This window comes from Hemiscyllium ocellatum, unplaced genomic scaffold (genome assembly GCF_020745735.1).
Source record: "Hemiscyllium ocellatum isolate sHemOce1 unplaced genomic scaffold, sHemOce1.pat.X.cur. scaffold_366_pat_ctg1, whole genome shotgun sequence".
Taxonomy (NCBI): domain Eukaryota; kingdom Metazoa; phylum Chordata; class Chondrichthyes; order Orectolobiformes; family Hemiscylliidae; genus Hemiscyllium; species Hemiscyllium ocellatum.
Genome location: NW_026868550.1, coordinates 532,983 through 552,275, shown reverse-complemented (window position 1 = coordinate 552,275; position 19,293 = coordinate 532,983). Strand labels below are relative to the sequence as shown.

The following is a 19,293-nucleotide window of genomic DNA, read 5'->3' as shown; positions in this document are numbered from 1 at the left end:
TGTTATTCAAAGAAACATTGAAAAATTTTCCCAACCTCTCTTCCAATATCACTGTTGCCAGTGTGATTGACAAGATTATACGAAAATTGAAGTTTCACTGAATTATCCCCAAGCCTTTTTTAACAATTCCAATGAGTTCCTGTTTAATGCAGTGATGGGCAATGGAATACTGTTCGTTGTCTAAAACTGTTCTGCTGCTTGTGTACTTGGCAAGTAGTAGCCAGTATTTACATTCAGACTGATTATACTTCATGATCAATGCTGAAATGCTTTCGCCTTTGTTATCCATTATTATTAGCGTTACCCATTTTGCCTGAGTCTGCACAAGATTGTGAACCATTGAATATTTTTGTTCACCCTGTATCCATGTCTCTCTGTTGTCTAAATCTCTTTTATCTGAGTCTTACCTCCATCTACCTTATTGCAGCGACGTTGTCTATTCAAAATAAAACATAACTTACTCTTTCCCACAATTTTCCGTCACGAATCTATTCACTGATGTACAATTTTAGTTAAACTCTGTCCCATCCTGTTCTTTACTGCTTGTCTTCAGCCACATTCACATGCTGTTCCGATGCTACACCTTTTCTCTTTGGATTTGGAAAGCTCCTTTCACCTGGACCCTGTCCCTGCATCCTCTCTGTCAGTTGAAAGCTCTGTCCATAAACCTACCAACATGATTGGCCAGGATCCTGGTCCCAGCACGGTTCTACTGGGACCATCCCAATGGATTATTTTTTAAATCAGGTATGGGATGTGAGTGTTTCTGGCTGACCAGCTTTTCTTGCCCAGACCTAGCTGCCCTTGAGCTGATTAACTTGCTCGGCCATTTCAGAGGGTCATTGAGAGGCAAACACTTTGCTGTGGGTACGTCGTGCAGACCACGTGAGGATGTGCAGATGTCCTTCTCGAAAGGACAAGTGTTTGGTTTTTTTGTACATCAGCAATGGTCTCACAAATATTTGTGGATTGTTAATTACTATTTTTAAAATTATTGATTTCAAATTCCAGCATTTCTGATGGTGGGATTTCAGCTTGCATCCCTTAATCATTAGCTGAGCTTTTGGATACATGCTCTAGCAATAATACCACGAGGCCATCACTTCACCTGTTCATAGGTTGCTCATTACTGACCGGTTATACCAGTGCATCATGAAGCAAAACCTATTCTTCCAACACAATTATGTTTTCCTGATATCTTTCAGGTCTCTGGTGATATCACTTAGTATCTCACTCTTGCTCTTGCTCTCGCTTTCTCTCTCTCTCTCTCTGTCTCTGTCCAGATTTTCCAGATCTCTATGTCTTCAATAATTTGTAAATCCAATAACAGTTCCTATCTCTGTAACCTCCTCCTAGTCCAATAGTCCCTCCGCAAATTTGAAATGTACTGCATTACGGACTACAATCCCTATCGCTGTAACTTGCTTCAGTGTTTACAACATTCCTTATCTCGGTAGTCTCCTCCTCCAATAACTGGAGACAGAGCCATGCAGCATGGAAACTGTTCCTTCAACCCAACTAGTCCATGCTGACCAGAGCTCATGAACGAGTTGCGTTTCCCTGCATTTGACCGGTATTCTTCAAACCTTCTCCTCCCCATGTACCTGCCCAACTTTTCCATGTTGTAATTGTACTTTTCTCTACCATTTCCCCTGGAAGCTCATTCCATAACTGCACCATCCTCTGTGTAATAAATTTTCTCCTAAAATCTCTTTTAAGTATTTCCTCTCCCATCTTATATTTATGCCCACTAGAACACAGAACATGGCAGCGCAACACAGCCCCTTCCGCCTTCGATTTTGCGCCAACCTGTCGACCCAATCTGAAGCCAGTCGAACCAACACCATTCCAATTCTTGTTCCTATGCCTACCCAAAGACCGTTTAAATGCCTTTAAAGTTGGCCACGACTATTCTGAGTAAAGAACCTACCGCTGGCATCTATCATATATCTATTTATTAATATCTGCCTCAATTTAAAGCTATCTCCCCTCGTGCTAGGCATCGCCATCCAAGAGAAAAGGTTCTCACTGTCCAACCCATCTCACCTGCTGATTTATCTTTTATGTCTCAATTAATTGTCATCAAATACATTCTCATGAACAAAACCAGCTTAAAGCCCCGAAGCCTTTCCCCATAAGACCTTCCCTCCATACCAGGTAACTTCCCAGTAAATCTCCTCTGAATCATTTCCAAAACTTACACATCCATCCTGTAATGCAGTGACCTGAACAAATGTGGCCACACCAGAGTTTTGTACAGCTGCAGCATTATCTAATGGTTCCGAAACTCAGTCCCTCTACCAATACAAGCTCACACACTGAATGGCTCCTTAAACCTGGGTGGCAACTTTCACCGATCGATGTACATGGACATAGAGAACTCTCTCTTCATCTACACTACCGACAATCTTACCATTATCCCAGTACTCTGTGTTCCTGTTACTCCCTTCAGAGTGAATCACCTCACACCTTTCAACAATAAACTCCATTTGCGAACTTTCAGTACAGCTGTGCAGCTTATCTATACCTTTCTGTAACCTACAACATCTTTCGTCACTATCCACATCTCTACCAACCTTCGTGTCTTCTGTAAATTTACTAACCCATCCTTTAATGCCCTCATTCAGGTCATTTATATAAATGACAGCAACAGTGGACCCAAAACACATCCTGGCAGTATCCAATACTAACTGAACTCCAGGATCAATCTTTCTCATCAACCACTACCCTCTGTCTTCTTTCAGTGAGCCAATTTCTGATCCAAACTGCTTAATCACCCAAAATCTCATGCCTCCATATTATCGGTAATAACCTACCATTGGAACCTTAGTAAACACTTTACTGAAATACGTATACACCATATCAACTGCTTTACTCTCATCCATCTCTGTCTTGTACTCCTTCTTAAAGACCTCAATAAGTTTGTGAGGCACGACCTACCCTTCACAAAATCGTGTTGACTATCCCTAATCAACTTACTCATCTCCAGATGAATATAAATCCTATCCCTTACAAGCCTTTCCAATACATTACCCAGCATCAAATTAAGGCTCACACGTCTATAACTACCAGGATGGTCTCCACTCCCCTCCTTGGGTTGGCACCAGAGACCCGGCTTCAATTCCTGCCTCAGCCAACAGTCTGTGTGAAATTTGCATATTCTTCCCGTGTCTGTGTGGGTTTCCTCCAGATGTTACGATTTCCACCCACAGTTCAAAATGTGCAGGTTAGGTAAATTGGCCATGCTAAATTGCCCATAGTGTTAGGTGAAGGGACATATGTAAGGGGATGAGTCTGGGTGGGTTGCTCATCAGAGGGTCGGTGTGGACTTGTTGGGCCGAAAGGCCTGTTTCCGCACTGTAAGTAATCTATTCTAGGGGGAGAACATTTGCTCTCCTCCAACCTTCTGGCACTATTCCTGTAAACAATGACGACAGAAACATCAAAGCCAAAGGCATGGCAATCTCCTCCCTGGATTCGCAGAGAATCCGAGGATAAATCACATCCAGCCTTGGGGACTTATCTATTTTTAGACTTTGCAGAATTGCTAACATCTCCTACCTCAGCACTTCGATCCAATCTAGTTATGGACTCCACTACCCTGGGGTAAAGACGTGGCTAATCACTTTACCTGTATTCCTCGTGGACAATGATACAAATAATTCTGCTCGGGTCCCTGCCACTACTTTGCCACAATGTAGTGGGATACACATGTTCAGGACTTAGTACTTTCTCTACCTTTGTGTCCTAAGACCTCCAGCACCACCTCTTCTGTAAAGAGAACTTTTTTCAAGCCATCACTGTGTCTTTAACTGACTTGTCCGCAGTAATTTCTGACATAAAATGATCATTTAGGGTCTCACACATCTTCTGTGATTCCACTCATGGATGGCCTTATTTATCTTTGCGGGGCCCTAGTGTCTCTCTAGTTGTTTTTTTGTACTTGTGTGCTATAGAGTTTCCTTGCATTCTCCTTAACCTAAAATGCCAATTCTATCACATCTCCCTATGTTGCTTTCCAACTTATGCAGCCTCTCAGTTTCTGTCAAACCGTCCAGAATCAATAACATTTTCGTCAATCTTTGCTCCATGTACAGTTTCAGGAAATGCTTCCTAAAGCAGGAGGATCAGAATTCTATGCAGTACTCCAACTGGGGACCCAACAATGTCTTGTACAGCCGTATCATGATGTATCAACTCATGTAGTCTTTGCTATGACCTATTAGAGTAAGTCTGCTAAATGCCCTTTCCTCACCCAGTCCACGTGTGATGCCACATCCAATGAAACGATACTCCTTGGTCTCGCTCTCTCTGTTCGCCAACACTGCCCAGGGTCCGACCATTAAGCGTATTAGTCCTCCCTAGTTTGTTTTAACAAAATCCAGCACCTGAATTCAACTCCATCTTTCATTCCTTGGTGCACTGACTGTTGTTCGAGATCCCCCACGATAACTGTATTCCCTGCGCACTATAACCCGTGTTCTATCCATACTTCCATCAACAAACTTTCGAACAATGACTCCTATGCTCTTACCGAAATAATTTCTGTAAATGAGCATAACATTGGATCTAATACTATTCCTTATTGCACACCGCTAGTGATAGGCCCGTAGTCTGCACAACCCTCTCCCACCACCCTCTGTCTCCTCATGTCTAGCCAATTTTGTTTCCAGTTGGATACCTCTCCCTGCTCCCATGTGATCTAACCTGACTAGCCAGTGTTCCACACTAAACCCTGTCCAAGGCCTTGCTGTTGTCAGTATAGACAAAGTCTCCTGTTCTGTCATCATCTATCTTCTTAGTCACCTGTTCAACAAACTAGTCAAGTTTGTGAGACACTACTTGAACAGGCTTCCAGCTCATCCCCCGTGGTTTTCACTAATATGAATACCACTTTAAGGGGCACTTCTTCCTGAGTTACCCCTAATGTCCTCAGATATACATGATTAGCTCCAATGATTTGTCTATTTTTTACGCATTTTAAAATCTCCAGTAACTCTTGTTCTGATATGCGGAGTCTTTTGAAGACTTTATTCCCTCAATTCCCCAGTCTTTAAGTACTGATGTGAAAATTTCGTTAAGGGTCTCACCCATCTCCTGTGGTTTGTCACATGGATTATCCCATTGATCTTCAAGGGGACACATTCTGTGCCTAGTTAATCTTCTGTCGTTAGTATTCATGAAGAATCCCTTTGGATTTTCCTCAGCATTACCAGCCAAAGTTTTCTCAGGTCTCCTGTTTGCCCTCCTGCTCTCCCTCTTCAGTGTATTACTGTACCCACAATGTTCTTTGAGGAATCCAGCTGGCCACATATGACATGAACCACCTTTTTCTTGACCAGAACCTCAATATCCCCAGTCATCCAGAATTTTCTACTTGTAAACAGCATTGTCCTTCACACTAACAGAAATATCCTCACCCTGTATTCTCATTTTATCTTTCTTTTGAAAGCTTTCCACCTGCCTGAGGTCCATTTACCTGCAAATAGTCTCCACAATCAACTGTTAAAAGCTTTTGACCAATACCTTCTGGATTGGAGCAGGCAAATATTGATGTTTCACTTGTAGATCAGGCCTGTCCTTTTCCATAACTGTTTTCAAACTAATATAGTTGTGCTCTCTTTGTCAAAGTGCTCCCCAACTAACACCTCAGTCCCTTTTCCTACCTTGTTTCGGAAGGGGAGGTCAGATTTTGCCATTTTCTCCAGTGGGAAGGCAAACAACCTGTAGTAATTTTGCACATCAGTACACACGACATAGATACAGTTAGGTCGGTTCTGGTCAAGTGAGTATTGGGAGTTAGGTAAGAAGTTAAAAAGCAGACTACACGGGCAGTGAGCTCCAGATTACTCCTAGTGCCACTCGCCAGTGATACGGAAATAGAAAGATAAGCCGATGAATGAGCGACTGAGGGGTTTGTGGAGGGGAAAGGTTTTTAGTCTTGGATCATTGGGATCTCTTCTGCAGTAGAGGTGACCTGGAAAAGGGGAGAGGATTAGACTTGAAACAGAGGGGTACTAGCAACCTGGGAGGGAGATTTGCAAGTGTTACCTGGGAGGACTTAATCTGGTTTGCCAGGCGATTGGGATTCTGAAAAAGAGAGAAACCATCGGCCAGTCAGAGGAAAATACACCAGCCACCGAGAGCAAGTTTCCCTTTCAGGATATCCAGGGGCACAGTCAAGGGAGGGAAAAGGTTTAAAGGACATTTATTTTGACACATGAGGCCTGACTGGTAAGGCAGACGAGCTCAGAAGCATGGATTGGCTCTGACGACTGGAATATTATAGCCATAACAGAAACATGGCTGAAAGAAGGGCAGGACTGGCAGCTCAGTGTTCCAGGATACAGTAGGTACAAGTGTGACAGAAAGACAAGTAAACGAGGAGGGGGAGTTGCCCTTTTGATAAGGGAGAACATAACAACAGTGTTCAGAGAGGATACTCCTAAAGAATCATCAAATGAGGCCATATGGTTAGGAGTTAGAAAGAAGAAGGGTGCAGTCACTTTGTTGGAACTGCATTACAGACTCGCAAATAGCCAGCGGGTATGAGAAGAGCAGATGTAGAGAGATTGTAGCAATAAGAGAGTAGTATTGATTGGAGATTTTAATTTCCCCTGGATTGGCTTATGCATTCAGAGAATAAAAGACCCATATCGGTAACAGTTTGTCAAATGGGTCTAAGAAAGTTTCCTTGACAAATAAGTAGATGGTCCTACTCTACTCAAGTGGGCACAACATTGAATCTCCCCTGAGAAAATGAAATGAGGAAGTGACTGAAGTGTCAGTCGGAGGGCACTTTGGGTCCAGTGACGGCAACTGTCTTAGTTTCAACATAAATATAAAAATGATAGGAGAGGTCCACAGGTTAAGGAGCTATGCTGGAACACAATCAGTTTTGGGGCCATGAAGCAGGACCTAGCAGAGGTTGGGTGGGTGAGTCTGTTTGAAGGAAAAGAAATGGCTGGAAACTGGGAGGCTTCTAAAAGTGTGATACTAAAAATCCAGGGTCAGAATGTTCCTGTTAGGGTGAAGGGAAAATGGCAGGTTTAGGGATCCCTGGCTGATGAGGGATATTGAGGCTCTAGTCTGGCAAATGAAGATGGTATGCATTGGGTTTACGGTTTCCGTTTCTACCAAACCTCTTCCAGCCCTAAAGACACAATCAATCTGTGGAGACCCAATAATCTTCTCAGGTCTCTGCCACACTCCGATCTGTCGAACCCACTCCAGTCCCTGTGACTGTTCCAATCCAGTTCCTCAAGGACCTGCGATCTGTGTAACATGCTCTCATCATTGTCACCCACCCTGTCAATGTAAGCTCTTCCAATATTTCCACCCATCTACTCATCTGCATAAACTTCTCCAGCTCTTACACCCCTATCTGTGTTAACGACAACCTCCCCTACAACACTTGCCCACTTAGGTCAAACTGGAGGAGATTACTTAGCTCCTTTATCTGTGTAACTGTCTCCAATCAAAATTGCTATTCTCATCTCCAGGAAAACCTGTCCGATTCCACATCCTCCATGTCTAAATAACACCAGAACCTAAGAATTTTGATATCTCTAAACCTGTTCAGTCCCAACTACCAATATGTATGTTTTTTTCTTCCAGTCTATACAACCGACATTATCTCTGTAATCTGCTCCATTCCCTAAATAGTCCCTGTCAGTATAAACCAGCACTGTCCTATCACTATCCTTATCCCTGTAAACTGCTCCATCCCTCCCAACCTGCCCATCTCCATGAACTCCTGCAGGCCCTACAGCTCTTTGCATTTCTGTAACCTCTGGAGGCTCTATGGTTCCCTCTCCCTGTCAAACTACCTGCAGTCCCCAAATCCCTCCCAATATGCATCCTCTCCTCCAGATCAGACTATTGCTGTCTCTGTTAACACCTCCATCTCTTCCAACTCTTCCCATTTGTGTAACTTCATTCAGACCCCATACTCTCCAGCTTCCTGAATCCTCTTCCTGACATTGCAATCAAAATCATGTTTCTGTAAAATCCACCAGTGCTTAAACTTTCCCCAACTCAGTAACCTCTTGCAGTCCTAACAAAGCACCTAAACGATGAAACCTTTCATTTCGCTACAATCCTCCCTCCCTCCCTCCTCAAATGCGCTCATAATCATGTAACCTCCCAATTACTGAATCCTCCTTTTGGCACTGCAACACTTCGAATGTCTGCAAATCCTCCTGACCTGATATCCTTCCCTATCTCTGTAACCCCCACCACCCGCCAGTGCCCTTTTGGGGAAGCTAGCAGAGGAGAGACGAATTGTAGAGTCCGGGCTATGTTACGGAGGTAGAATCCTGGGAATTACAGATTTGGTCTAATGTCTGTGGTGTGCAGATTATTGGAGAGGACTCTGACAGACAGGGTTTATGACTACTTGGAATACCATAGTTAAATTTTAGACAGTCAGCATGGGTTTGTGAGGGGCAGGTCATGTCTCACAAACCTTATTGAATTCTTTGAAGATATGACAGAATATGTTGAAGCTCATACAGAAAATAAGGAGGCATGGGATACAGGGAAATCAGTCTGTCTGGATACATGATTGGATGGCCCAGAGAAGACAGAGTATGGCAGCAGATAGACAGTATTGAGCCTGGAGCTCAGTGACCAGTGGTGTTCTGTAACAGTCGGCTTTGGGACTCTGCTCTGCTCTCTGTGATTTGTATAAATGACTTTGATGTGGATGTTGGAGAGTGGGTTAGTAAGTTTGCCAATCTGGTGGAGTTTCATTCTGGAAGGTGGAATTTGAGTACAGAATGCAGGGTGAAAGGCAGAATGCGTGGCCTTATGGAGGATCAGAGAGATTAAGGGGTCCATGTTCATAGATTCCTCAAAGTTGCCATGCACGTTGATAGGGTTGTTAAAAATGCATATGTTGTGTTTGCTTTCCTTAGCAAGGGGATTTATTTGAAGAACAATGAGGGTTTACTGCATCTTTATAGCATCCTGGTGAGACCACACTTGGAATATTGTGTTCAGTTCTGGTCCCCTCTTTACAGGAAGGATGTGCAAGTTTTAGAGAGCGTACACAGGAGATTTACCAGGATGCTGCCTGGAATGGAGGGCATTTCTTATGAAGAAAGGCTGAGGGAGCTAAGGCTTTTCTCATTGGCGTGAAGAAAGGGGTGGGCCAAGGTGGTAGAGGCGAACAAGATGATGAGAGGCACAGAGAGAGTTAATAGTCAGAGACTTTTTCTCCTATGGCATAAATGGCTATTACAAGGGGGTGTAATTTTCAGGTGAATGGAGGATGGATAAAAGAATAGAGAATGGTAGGTGGTTGGAATGCACTGACTATGGTGGTAGTAAAGTTAGATACTTTCGGGACATTTAATAGACTCTTGGATAAGCACATGGATGATAGTAAAATTAAGCTTATGGAAGTTAGTTTGGTCTTATAGTCGGATAAAATGTTGGCATGGCATCATGGCCAAAGGGTCTTGTACTGTACTGTTCTGTGTTCTACGTTCCGTATGGTAAATGGATAATAAGCTCAGATCAGTGTAAAAGGATATGGCATTCAGGAAAAGCTAGTCAACTGGATACAAAATTGGTCTTGATGGTAGGAGACAGAGGGTGATGGGAGACATGTTGTTTTCTGACTGGAGGCATGTGACCAGCGGTGTAGTGGGTCTCCTGTTGTTTGTCATTTGGGTAAATGGTTTCCTGGTAAGTAAGGTTTTTGGGTGATACTAAAATTGGTGGTAAACTGGACAGTGATGAAGGTTATCTATGATACAACAGGATGAACAGTACTGCTGGGAGAGTGGGCTGAAGAATAGCAGACGGAGTTGAATTAGATAAATGTGAAGTGTTCCATTGTGGTGAAACAAACCAGGGTGGGACTTGTACACTTAATGTTCGGGCCCTGGGTAGTGTTATCAGTCAGTGACCCAGGGATGCAGGTACACAATTCTTTGGAAGTTGCATCACAGGCAGGTAGGCTGGTGAAGCAGGCGTTTGGGATGGTTACCTTCATTGGGCAGAGCATGGAGAGTAGGAGTTGGGATGTCATGTTGTATCTGTACAAGACATTGGTGAGGCCACCATAAATGCATTGCTGATCAGTAGGAAGAACTCATCAGGTTCACTTCCCTGCTTTAGGGAAGGACAACAAATATTCTTACCTGGTCTGGCCAACATGTGACTCCAGACCCACAACAAGAGGGCTGACTCTGAGCTGCTCTCCGGGTAATTAAGAGTGGGGTCAAAGAATGTAAGTCCAGGCAGTGACACCCACATCCCAGAAATGATTAAATAAAAATACATATGTCCCTCCCTACCTCTGCAAACCCCTCCAGCTGCAACGACCCGTACTTAGTTTGAAACAAACTTCAGGCCCTGACCACTCTCTGTAACACTCTCACTACCGCCAGCACCTTCACCTCTCCCTGTTCCTATTGTGATATTATACCCTCACAGGGATTCCTCTTCCAATTGCCCTCCTCCTGCTAACAGACCCTTTGCAACCCCTTTAACACTTACTCCTAAAGCACACTCGCACTTCAGGATTTTAAGTACTTTTTGTTGATCTTCTCAGCCTCATAATCTAAGGTGATCCATTTTGTCCTGAGTGAGGGACAGGTGTGAGTTTCTTGTTAAGGTTTTGTCTGTTTCAATGGAATATCCTTTTGTTCAGTGATTTACACTGTTCCTTCAAATGTTTACCACTGTTCATTTAAGCACACACATGTTTCAGTCTGTTAGGCTGTTTACCTTTGTCAGTTCTTCTCTCAAACTCATGCAATTGGCAATTTTTGTTTTTAGTTGTAGCTTGTCCTTTCTGTGATTCACTTTAAAACTTTATATTTCTTTAAACTGCACTTTATCACAATTTCCCAGACGATCTCTCCAGGTGACATTACTCATTCACTAAGTTTCATCACGCAACGGTTGATCTGATATAGTTACATCCCGAGCCAGTTGCACAATGTGTTATTTAAAGAAACACTGAAAAAAATTCTCCGAACTTCCCTTCCAATGTCACTGTTATCAGTGTGATTGTCAAGATTATGCGAATTTTGAATTTTCACTGAATTTTTCGTAATGCCTTTATTAAAAATTCCAATGAGTTCCTGTGTGATGCAGTGATGAGCAATGAAATGCTGTTCAGTGGCCTAAAACTGTTCTGCTGCTTGTGTCCTTGGCAAGTAGTAGCCAGAATTTACATTCAGACTGACTCTACTTCATGATCTGCGGCCAAATACTTTCTCTGTAATGCCTTTGTTATCAATTATTGTTAGTGTTGTCCACTTTGCCTGAGTTTGCACAAAGTTGTGAACCATTTGAATATTTATGTCCACCTTTTTTCACCCTGTAACTACGTCACCCTGGTGTCTAACTCTCTTTTATCTCTGTCACAAATTCATCTACCTTATGGCAGAGACTTTGTCCATTCCAAAAAAAACATAATTTAACTGTTTCCTACAATTTCCTGTCACAAAGTGATTCGCTGATGCACAGTTTTAGTTAAACTTGGTCCCATCCTGTTCCTTTCTGCTTGTCTTCAGCCACATCCCCATGTGGTTCCAAAGCTTCACCTTTTCTATTTGGATTTGGAAAGCTCCTTTCACCTGAACCCTGTCCCTGCACGCTCTCTGTCAGTTTAAAGCCCTGTCCCTAAACCTACCGACGTGATTGACCAGGACACTGGTCCCAGCATACTTCCAGTGGGACAATCCGAATGGTTTATTTTTAAACTCAGGTATGGGATGTTGGTGACCAGCCTTTCCTGCCCAGCCCTCGCTGCCCTTGAGCTGAGTAACTTGCACGGCCATTTCAGAGGCAAACACTTTGCTGTGGGGATGTCGTACAGACCGCGTGAGAATGGCAGTTGCCTCCTAGTGTATTTTTGATGAACAAACATTGTTTTGGACATCAGCAATGATTTCAGACTTATTCATAGATTGTTAATTGCAATTTTAAAAAAAAATGATGATTGCAAATTCCACCATTTCTGATGTTGGGATTTAAACCTGCCTCCACAGAACATTGGGTGAGCATTTGGATACATGCTCTTGCAACAATACCACGAGGCCATCACTTCACCTGCTCAAAGGTTGCTCATTCCTGAGCACTGACACCAGGGCATCAGGAACCTAAACCTGTTCTTCCTACATGATTGTTTCGTTATGAAATTTTCCTGCCCTCTGGTGCTATCACTCAGACTCTCTTCATGTGGTATCCCTCACTGTGAGGGTCGAATTGCTGCCTCTGTCAGCGTCTCTCACTCTTGCAGCTTCTCCGGATCCTGAACCAATTTAAGTCTTTACTCCAGAGAGACGCAGCAGCATATGCAAGGGATGGAGACAGGGTTTTTCAGATCTCTGTTGGACTTAGTGCCATTCTCCATGTGTATCCCTCACGGGATCAGTCTAATTTCCCAAATTGTTGATTCCTCTGACTCCTGTAGGTATTAGGAACGGCCTGACTCAATAGACTTCCCAGCTGCTGGATGTCTCGTCCATCGCCACATTGAAGATGGTTGATCAACCAGTGAGACAAAGAGAAGGGATATTTGGAGTGTTCAATAAATCCTGCAGTGAGGTAAGATCACTACAGTGAACAGAGCAGACAGCAAAAACAGAGCTCCCAACATCAGATAACAAAACATGACATAGATACAGTGCTGGAGGGGGTGCACAGTGCAGACACACCCCAGGCTCAATCAACACCCCTATCGTAAGTTCTGTTGTGCTAAGACTCACTACTCTGCAACAATCTATCTATGGAATGTCATGGTGACTTAGTGTCTTCAATAATTTGTAACTCCTATAACAGTTCCTCTCCCGGTAACATACTCCCTTCCCTATACTCCCTCCACATATTGGAATCCTCCCTTCCCTATACTCTCTCCACATATTTGGATTGTACTGCATTCCTGACTACTAGCCCTATCGCTGTAACTTGCTTCAGTGTCTATAACGTGCCTTATCTCAGTAGTCTCCTACAATAACAGGAGACAGGGTCATCCAGCACGGAACAGGTTCCTTCGATCGAACTAGTCCATGCTGAACAGAGTCTATGAACGAGTTGCGTTTCCCTGCACTTGACCCATATCCCTTCAAACCTTCTCCTCTCCATATACCTGCACAAATGTCTTTTCCATGTTGTTATTGTACTTTTCTCTATCACTTCCCCTCGAATCCCATTTCCTACCTGCACTGTAATCTGTGTGGAAAATCTTCTCCTCCAAATTCTTTGAAGTTTTTTTTCTCTCCCATCTCCTCCTTATATCCTCCAGACACAGAACATAAGAACATGACAGTACAGTACAGGCCCTTCGGCCCTCAATGTGTGCTAACCTGTGGACCCAATCTGAAGCCCATCTAACCTTCCCTATTCCATTCTCCCATGGCTATCAGTGATAGAAATATCTCTTTATGGGACCCCACAATTTCTTCCTGAGCTTCCCGCAATATCCTGGGATATACATGATTAGTTCCCAAGGATTTGTCCATCTTATACGCATTATAGAACCTTCACTACCGCCTGTTATGTTAAGTGGAGTCTTTTGAAGACGTTATTGTTCCTTATTCCCTGACTTGCCCAGTATTTCACCAAGTTAAGTTCAAACATGAAATTTTTTGTTCAGGATCTCACCCATCTTCTGTGTTTCCACACGTGGATGGCCCCATTCGTCGTCAAGGAGCCACATTCTTCCCCTAGTTAATCTCCTGAAGAATATACTTGAAGAATCACTTTGGATTTTCCTCAGCCTGATCTGCCAATGCTTTCTGTAGTCCCCTTTGTGCCCTCCTGATTTCCCTCTTAAGTGAATACTCCACCTGCAATGTTCTTCAATAGATTCCCTGAATCCAGCTGGCTATGTGACACGTGCCCCCTTTTTGTTGACCAGAGTCTCAATACCCCCAGTCATCAGTGTATCCCACTTGTGTCAGCATTGTCCTTCACACTAACAGAAATATGATTTCCCTCAAATATCATTTTATCGCTCTTTTGAAAGCTTCCCACCTGCCTGACGTCCCTTTACCTGCAAATAACCTCCACAATCAATTACCAAAAGCTCTTCACTAATACCTTCTGGATTGCGGCAAGACAAATTTTGATCTTTAACTTGTGGACCAGGCATGTGCTTTTCCATCGCTATATTCAAACTAATACAATTGTGCTCACTTTGCCAAAGTGTTTCCCCACGAATGCCTCAGTCCCTTTCCCTACCTTGTTCCCCAAGGCGTAGTCAGGTTTTACCCCTTCCTGCAGTCCAACCATTTACATTCTGACTGAGACATTTTTCTTGTACATGCCTAACAAATCCCACCCATTCAAGCTCTGAGCACTCTGGCAGTCCCAGACTAGGTTTGGAAAGTTAAAATCCTTGACCATTCCAACCCTATCGTTCTTACAGATATCTGAGATCTCCCGACATATTTGCTGCTCAAACTCTCGCTGACTGTTGTTGGCCTGTAGTACAGTCTTATCAAACTGATCACCCATTCCCATATCTCCATTTCACCATTATAGATTCAATGGGTGTTCCCCAGGAATATCCTCTCCAAGTGCTGCTGTGATATGTCACTGATCAAAAACTCCACCCCCTCCTCTCTCACCTCCTGTTCTATCCTCCCTGTGGAATCTGTACCCTGGATCATTGAGCTCCCAGTCCTGTCCCACTCTCAGGTGGGTTTCTGCCATATCTATGGTATTCCAGTCCCATGTTCTCATCCATGCGCCGACTTCATTTGCCTTAATTATTAGGCCTTTTATTTTGAAATAAATGCACTTTAATCAAACGGTTTTCCCTCAATGTCTGCTGTGCTCTTTACTGATGGCTCTACTTAAGTTCCTGTCTTGAAATTCTGTCCCAGCCTCTACATTCAGACTGCAGCCTGGCACCATCCACCTCACTATGGACAACACCCTCAGCTTTCATATCATCGGCAAACCTACTAATGATACCTTCTGCTTTCACATCAGGGTTATTAATGTATATAATAAACAGCAATGGCTCACATACAGATCCCTGTGGTACACCCGTTAGTGAAAGAATTTCAATTGTAAAAACAGCCCTCCACCAGTTGTGGATCCTGTTTGCCAAATTGCCTTGGATCCCATTGGTCTGTTGGACCAGCCTTCTATATGGGATCTTGTGAAACGATGTAATGAACTCCATGTAACCCACATCATCTGCTCAAAATCCTCAATCGTAATTTCAAATATAAATCTCAGCTGAATTTGGGAAAGGATCTTACTCTACCAAATGTATGATGAGTATCCCAAATCGATCTCTGCCTTTCCAAATTTTGATTCATTCTGTTCCTCAGAATTGTTCCCAACAATTTCTCTCCCCCTGCTGTCAGACCGTCTGCTCTTTAATTAGCTGGCCTATCCCTGCTGCCCTGCTTGAACAAAGGAACCACATTAGCTATCCTCCAGTCATTCCACACTTTATCAGTGGCCAGCAAAGTACTAAATATATCCACCAGGGCCCGAGCAATCTCCTCCCTTACCTCCCATAGCAGCGTGGGATACATTCAATTGGGCACTGGGGATTTCTCCACATTTAAGCCTGTGAAAACATAAAATACCTTTTCCATATTGATCGTAATATGTTTGAGAAAATCACCATCCCAACTGAAATCCCCAACTACGATGCCTTGCTCCTGTGTGAATACAGATGGGAAGTATTCATTGAAGACCTCACCTACTTCCTCTGGCTTCATGCCACGATTGTCCCTTTGCATTTCTTTGTGAAAACAATTGAGACTGATTGATTTGCTGCAGACAACATCCACCAGTCATCACGGGTACGGTGATCGAGTTGTGCGTCTATCCCTGTCAAATGATTTATTGCGCTGGTGAGGCTTACTGCTTGGTGATTTTGTGGGACAATTTGTTGGAAATACAGCAACGCAGCTGAGATCCGGCATAGGACCAACGAGTTGATCTTCCATGACAGCGATGGCCAGCTTTCGAATGAATACACATCTGAATCGATAATGTGACAAGTTCTTGCAGACGGTGAAAGCAAAAGCCACGGAAAACCTTAACACAGCACAGCTGATGAGTCGAGCGCTGCACATGGTCAGTGTGGGGATTGAACCCACGACCTTGGCGTTATTAGCACCACGTTCTAACCAGCTGAGCTAAGCGACCCACGCAGCCGCGGCTTTAAAGCATATGCCAATATTGCCGACGCTCATAACCACGGCGGCTATTGTAACGTACCTTCAACGATCTCTCACTGTGCTTCTGGAAACTCACAGACCTTTGGAGTCAGGGTTATGTGCTGCTGATAAACTGCTGCGAACCTTATGCCAAATGCATTGGAATTGTAACCCAACTGTGGGATTCTTTCTGCTCCCGAAGGACGCAGTTGCTTTAGAGTCAGCAACAGCGCAGAACTCAATTGCACGTTTTGCTCAATGACTCATGTTGCTTTTGCAATCTTCGTTTGACAGCATATTTAGCAGGTTATCACGCCTTCCTGCAGCGTTTGTCAGCGACAGATCAGCTGCTAAGATGACTGCTTCAGACAGCATGCTCCATCCTACATTTGAAAATGGAAAAGGTGCAAACGCTTACAGGCTGAACACTCTCTCACTATTTTGTCTGGCGCGTCAGAGGCTGGGAGCTGGCCTTATGGAGGTTTTTCAATCATGAGGGGCATGAATCGGGTAAGCAGATAATTTCCTTTCGCTCAGGTGGGGCAGTGCAGCACGAGAGGGTATACATCTGGTGTGGGAGGGTGAGAATTCGACAGGCAGTGAGGTGCAACGGCGTCACGCTAAGGGTAGTGAGTGCCTGCAATAAGTTGCCGGATGAGCTGGTGATGGCTGGTACATTTCCAATACTTTTAAGGAATTTGGATGTGTATTTGAATAGGAAGGGTTTAGAGAGACGTGGGTCAAGTGCATGCAATCGTGGCTGGATCAGTTGAGGATATCTGTTCGGAATGGACGAGCCAGACCGAAGATTGTGTTTTCAGTGCTGTCCATATCTAATGGCTCTATGATATTGCAGGTGAAATGATAAAAGAGATGAATAAAATAATGAAGTAAAATTGTCTGAAGTTGTTAAGTTCAAACAACTTCAGATAATTTTATTTCAATTATTTTACTTACCTTTTTTATTTGCGTTTTTCTCACTGTTGTGTACCTCTTATTTCTTGATTGTCTCTCTTTCTGTCGCTTCCCACTCTGTCAATACATTTTTCCTCTCCTCTTGCCGCTTTGCTACGCTTCTCCCCTGTTTTCCATTTTGTCTCTGTTTCACACATCCCCCACATATTTTGTCCTGTAACACTGGCTTCAGCCTTGGTCATTCGCGGCTCCTAATCTCCCTTTAATCTCTCCGTGCACTGTCATTATCACCTTTGCATCTGGAGCCTTGACTCATCTTCTCTCAGCCTGGTGTTAATAGCTCTGTAAATCTCCCCTTTTTTCAAAATCTTTAACAAAGGGTCAGTTAGACTCGAAACGTCAACTCTTTTCTCTCCTTGCAGATGGTGCCAGACCTGCTGAGATTTTCCAGAATTTTCTCTTTTGGTTTCGAATTCCAGCATCTGCAGTAATTTGCTTTTATTAATGACTCTGTGATATTGCTGGGGATATGATGACTCCAGTGTCGATGCCTGAGAGGTGAGCAAGCGAATGAATTCCCTCTGGAAGTCGCGGGAAATGTAGTAACAGAGATCCAGGAAAATGCGTTGAACGAATCTTTGAAGTGAATTGAAGCCTGAACTCTGGTTCTCCTCCGAGACTGTGCCAGGTCGACTTAATACTTTATATATTTCATGTTTTGCATTTCTTTGTGAAAACAATTGAGACTGATTGATTTGCTGCAGACAAGTTCCACCAGTCATCATGGGTACGGTGATCGAGTTGTGTGTCTATTCCTATCAAATGTTGTCTTGCGATGTTGAGGCTTTCTGCTTGGTGATTTTGTGGTTTCGTGGTGCACTTTGTTTGGAAATACAGCAACGCAGCTGAGATCTGGCATCGGACCAAAGAGTTGATGTTCCATGACAGCGATGGTCGGCTTTCGATTGATTACACATCTGAATCGATCATGTGACAAGTTCTTGCAGACGGTGAAAGCAAAAGCCACAACATACCTTGACACAGCACAGCTGACGAGACGAGCGCTGCACATGGTCAGTGTGGGGATTGAAGCCACGACCTTGGCGTTTATTAGCACCACGCTCTAACCAGCTGAGCTAACCGACCTACACAGTCTTTGCGTCAAAACAAAGGCTTATATTGCCTGCGCTCACAACCACGGCAGCTATTCGTTTTCTGATTTGCAATCAGAAAAATGAAATGTTAAGGATGAGAGCATAGGAGAACAAGAACATCAGAGCACAAGCGATTAAGAAAATGAATACTCAAATTCAAGATCAAAGCAATAAGAATAACACTGACTGATAAAATAATACCATACGGACATATGGGTAGAATGGAAAACAGAATATCAAAGAGGAAGAACATAAGAGACTAAAAACACAACAGAATAAGAACATAACATGATGAGAACATAATGAAATACGTACAATAGCGACTTAGAAAATAAGTGTTTTGGCGAAAAAGAACAAAAGAGAACAGGAAGATAAGACATTACAAACAGAAGTGATTAACAAGGTCAGAGCATAAGATCATACGGGAATAAGAAAATGAGAACAAAATAGCATTTACGAACACTAAAATGAGAACACGAGAGAAAAACTACACAAGACAAGAATAGAAAAAAAAATACAGATATTAGAGCGGGCATAAGATAGTAGGAATGAAACACAAGAGAATAAGTACATGCAAAGACAAGAACGGACGAGCACAGGAGAACAAGAACATCTCTAAAATATTTCAAGAGCAAAGGTTAACTCAATTCCTTCATCTTGCTATTTACTTGTCACTTGGTGCTGTGACTATTTATAGTGGGATCTGTTTACCACACAGGCTGGGAAAATAGAAAGATTTTTCTGTTTTAACTCCTCAATTTCTTCGTCTTCCTTGGGCTTCGCCACAATAAGGGGAGTCACTTCCAAATTGGATCTTGCCAAATCATTTCCAAGCACAAGCTGAATTCGTGGAACTGACACTCTGTCTATCAAGCCCAGCATAAATTTCCACGGCTTAAGTTGGCGCTCCAACCTGATCTTACATAAGGGAACGCTAATTTTCTGCCAATATATCCAACAAATTACGAAACTCAAGAGAAATAGGTCTGAAAGGGTACATATTCGCCTATCCCTTACTACCAGCGACTGGTTAGATCCTGTCACTCTCAAAATTATAGCTTCTTTTCTTCTCC

At 43.3% G+C, this 19,293-nt stretch overlaps 2 non-coding genes across 2 annotated transcripts; both read right to left on the bottom strand.

Annotated features, from left to right (window-relative positions):
* Nucleotides 1-16,066: 16,066 nt before the first annotated feature.
* trnai-aau (transfer RNA isoleucine (anticodon AAU)) lies at nt 16,067-16,140 on the bottom strand. Its single transcript has one exon. It is a non-coding gene; the product is annotated as a tRNA-Ile (tRNA).
* A 1,997-nt stretch (nt 16,141-18,137) lies between these two features.
* On the bottom strand, nt 18,138-18,212 carry trnai-aau (transfer RNA isoleucine (anticodon AAU)). The gene has a single exon. It is a non-coding gene; the product is annotated as a tRNA-Ile (tRNA).
* Nucleotides 18,213-19,293: the final 1,081 nt, after the last annotated feature.